General features: G+C 37.3%; 1 pseudogene; it reads right to left on the reverse strand.

Annotated features, from left to right (window-relative positions):
• Window positions 1-1,136: 1,136 nt before the first annotated feature.
• Window positions 1,137-1,452, reverse strand: LOC110221717 (peptidyl-prolyl cis-trans isomerase A pseudogene; annotated as a pseudogene).
• Between the last annotated feature and the right edge of the window lie 2,968 nt (window positions 1,453-4,420).

A 4,420-nucleotide genomic window follows, 5' to 3' on the forward strand; every position in this document is an offset into this window, starting at 1 on the left:
CTCAGGAGATTATGGCATAAGTGATGGGTTACTGTTTCATGTTTTAAGCATTTGTTATGACTTGTGTTCTAAGCATTTCTGTGTAGTGGAGGAAATAACTGTTCTATACCTGATATCTATGTTGAGTGCCTTTTCTAGAAGAGACTTTTAGCCGTACCTAAACTTTGTTTGAGGTATTTCCCTCCAGAACTCTAGAATGGGGTGCAATGAGCCAAAGATTGTGGGCAAAGCCTGATTCCCTTCTCTTCAGGGTCAGGCACTCCCAGGACTGAACCTAGTTCACATCAATCCAGAATTAGAAAGCTCCTATTCTGGGAAGCTCCCCCTGCTCCCAGTTCTGTGCTACATGGTACATATCTTTTTCTTATCAGTCAGCTTTTGAACAGAAATTACTGCCAATATCCCACATAAATATTTCATCTACTCAACTATTAACTATTATTTATCTGAATGATGATTATTGAAGTCAACTTGGCATCATCTTCCCTTCTATCAAGTTAGCTTTCTGGCTACTGACAGACAAAAGAGCCAAGCTAGGAGAAATTTGGACCTGGGAAGAAAGAATAAGTGTATGACCATTAGTTTGCATGTGAGTTCTTAGTATGGTTCCTGAATAAGTTTGTTATTTTAGCATTTAAAATTATTGTCACCTCTTTTTGAGTTTATTAGCACAAATCATAAAGGATTGGTAAACTTTTTAAAAAGTCCAATTGGAAAATTAATAAGTCAATCTAAGATTTACAAAGAATTCATCATAAAAGCATTATCACCACTAAATTACTGAAGAGAAATTTGAAACTTACAGAGATCAAGTGACTTGCCCATCGATACACAAACCACTAAATAATTGATCCAAGACTTGAATTTACATTCAATAACTCCAAATCCAGTGCTCTTTTATATTTTCTTTTTTGTATAGTTTATTTTTTATTTCACAATCATAAACTTAGTTCTGCAATCTAGCTAGATTAGTGGAAGGAAACAGGAAATGAAATCCAAAGAGAATTGTAGCAAGTGAGAGCACAAGAATTACAGGGCATGAAAGCACTTGAGGTCTGGGGGTATTCTCCCCAGTTACAGAGGAATAGTTTGGTGGTTAAGACAAGAAAAATGAACCAACTAAACAAACAGACAACTTATGAGTGTTGTCCACAGTTAACTACGGTAGTCTTGCTGGTCTTATCATCACGAAATCTGAAGAGCTCCATAACTTCCATAATGTTCAAGCTTTCTTTCACTTGACCAAAGACTATATATAACTACCAACCAACTAATCAGTCATAGCAGTAGATGAAAAAACTAGGAGCTATTTGTGTTGGGCCCAGCATTTACCATGGACAAGATGCCAGGAGCAATGGGCTTCAGGATGAAGTTCTCATCGGCAAATTCCTTCTCATCAATGGACTTGCCACCAATACCATTATGCTTTATGAAGTCATCATCCTGGCACATGAATCCAGGAATGATTTGATGAAAACGGATCTTTTGTAACTAAGTCCCTCCCTTCCAGTGCTTAGAGCTTGGAAGTATTTTTTTTTTTTGTCTTTGGAATCTTGTTTCCAAAGAGCTCAAAAGTAACTTGGCCCAGGGGCTCCTTATCAATGGTAATATCGAAGTGTACAAGATAGATTTGGCCATGGCCATGGCTGGCTGTACTGTAGACAAAGGTGGTGGGATCAATAGCTGGGACTAAGTATAACTAAGAGCTCCAGATGGAAATATCTGTAAAACCCAGTGTTCTTTCTACTTATATCACTTTAATAATTTTAGAAGAAATTTTGAAATCTTTTCCTATTGAATTTTGCAAACATTCTCTTTCACCCTTATAGCTGAATTTTATTTGGCATAAGAATTGCCTTTTCTTTTCATTTTGTGGGGTCAAATTTAGCAGGTAAGGTGAGTCTTGCTTGCCAAGAGGAGAAATTTTATTTTGCTTTTGCTTTTTTAAACCTGCTATTATCCTTTACTTAGACAATCTTACTTTACTCTACATAGTCTTTCCACATTGAATTCTTTTAAACTTGAAAATATTTGTTTTTGTATTTTTTCCTGATACACATTAAAATCACGGTGAAGAAAACTATGAAGCAGGCAAGGTTTAGGAAAGACGCACTGAAACTGTAGGACACAGTACCCTGATGGGCTGGTTTGGGCCAAGGTGAAAGTAGGTCTCAGGGTCAGGCAGGAAGACTTTTAGAGGAAGGAAACTCACTTTACTGGTTGTTGGTCCACAGGAGCAAAGTTTTGCTTAGCGTACCCCTTCCTCCAGCAGATCCCTTCTTAGGTATTCAATGTCTTCTTTCTACTAACTAGAAGCCTAGGCCATTTGATCCAAGTACTCCACAGGCATGAAAGCTGGGAAATATTTCTTCCTTCGATCTTTCAAAGTATGACTGTCCTACATCCTTTCAGGGTCCTACTCTGGGCTAGGGAAAGATAAATTAATTTGCCCTGGAGTGTTTGTAGCTGAGAATAGCTTAACATTTGCATTTTAATAGCTTCCTGCTTTCAATGCTGCAATGCAAAGGGGTGAAGAATGTTGGGAATTTTAGGTACAGTGGAAGGCCACTGGAAGTGTTATTTTTGGTTAGGGAGGATTTTTCTCTATAGTCACCAGTCATTAACACCTTAGTTCAAATTAATTTCTCACACTCTATCCACAGCTGCCATTACCTCTGGGATGTAAGACTGATCCTGCAAACAGATACATAAAATGGGTGACTCACCTCTAGTGAGATCAGGAAACCACTGGAAAGGAATTATTTTATTATGTCAGAAAGATATGCATATTGATTTGGTCTCCACCTATGACTCTTCAACGAGGAAACTCCTTCTACCAATACAGATCAGAAATCGTTCTGCAACTTAACTTCCGAGCTCTGTGAGGCTAAGTGACAGTTCTGGTCACACATCAAATAAATGTTGGTGGTGGGACTTAAACTCAGGTTTTCCTGACTACCGAGACCAATTCTTACCTACTCTTCCATGCCACCTCTCATATATGTATGTATATGTATGTATGTGTATATAGGTAATATATATATACACATACACATATGCACACTGACATATGCATATTTATATTATATATATTTAAAAACAATGTTCTAACAGTATACTAGCATGTAAAATGATATGTGTTATTTTTCATTACTTTTGTCACCAGACTCTTGTTCATTTTAATAGTTTCTTTCAGATGAAAAGATTTAATATGTCTTTTGCTGTTGGGTTGTTTTTCAGTTGTATCAGACTCTTCCTCACCCCTTGTGTGGTTTTCTTGGCAAAGATACTGGAGTGGCTTGCCATTTCCTTCTCCAGCTCATTTTACAGATGAGAAACTGAGGCAAATAGAGTTAAGTGACTTGCCCAGGGTCACACAGCTAGGAAGTGTCTGAGGTCATATTTGAGCTCAAGAAGATGAGTGTTCTTGATTCCAAGACTGGTGCTCTGCCCACTGTGCCACCTAACTACCCCTTAATATTTCTATAATTTGTAAAATTATGTAATCGATAATGTGCCTAGCTATGCCTAGCACCATTCTCTCCTCTTGTCTCTCCTTCCCTTCCCTTTGTTTAAACAACTGTAATAATATTAAAAGCCCAGTGTTAGTTTTGTTTTTCCATAATATTTAGTGTCTTGATGGTTTAAAAAAAATTATGCCTTGTAGTTATTTTTAGCATCATTCCATTACTAATGCGTAGTATTTGCAAACTTTTATGAAACAGCACTTAGCTATAGCTTTAATTATTATTATTATTCAAATGTGCTTTGTAAATCTGCCATCTGGGCTCATTTACCATATATTATTATTTGGGATGGATATCTCATTTTGCATTTGTGAAATATTTGAAATGATTTCTGCACAGTTCATTCCTTCCTCCACCCCATTAGTACTGTATGCATTCCCCAATTATATATCTTTTTAAAAAATTCTTCCAAGTCATCCAATAGCCTTCTACTGTGCTTCAGGGAGAGACATTTCCATCCCCCTGTCTCTCTCTCTCTCTCTCTCTCTCTCTCTCTCTCTCTCTCTCTCTCTCTCTCTCTCTCTCTCTCTCTCTCTCACACACACACACACACACACACACACACATACACACACACACACACACACACACGCACTATTAAGATGGCTTCACTCCTAATCCTAAAGCTTGCGATACGTTAGAAGTACCTCAACTAATGACAATTTTAGTGGAAAGAGAAAACAAGACAGATTGCAAGAGAATAAACTCAGAGATTTCAGCATGCCAAAGGGAGTAAATGATTAACCAAGAGTTATCCTGTGTTAGACATTAGTCAAAGCTAGGTGACATAAGCCAGAGATCATCTAAATAAGAAGTTGTTTGAATAAAATCACCATCCAATAGCACATATTAATTGATCCTACTTTGGTAGTGTTGATAAGAAGAAACTCATG

The sequence above is a fragment of the Phascolarctos cinereus genome, unplaced genomic scaffold, assembly GCF_003287225.1.
Source record: "Phascolarctos cinereus isolate Bilbo 61053 unplaced genomic scaffold, phaCin_HiC Scaffold_726;HRSCAF=1367, whole genome shotgun sequence".
NCBI classification, from domain to species: domain Eukaryota; kingdom Metazoa; phylum Chordata; class Mammalia; order Diprotodontia; family Phascolarctidae; genus Phascolarctos; species Phascolarctos cinereus.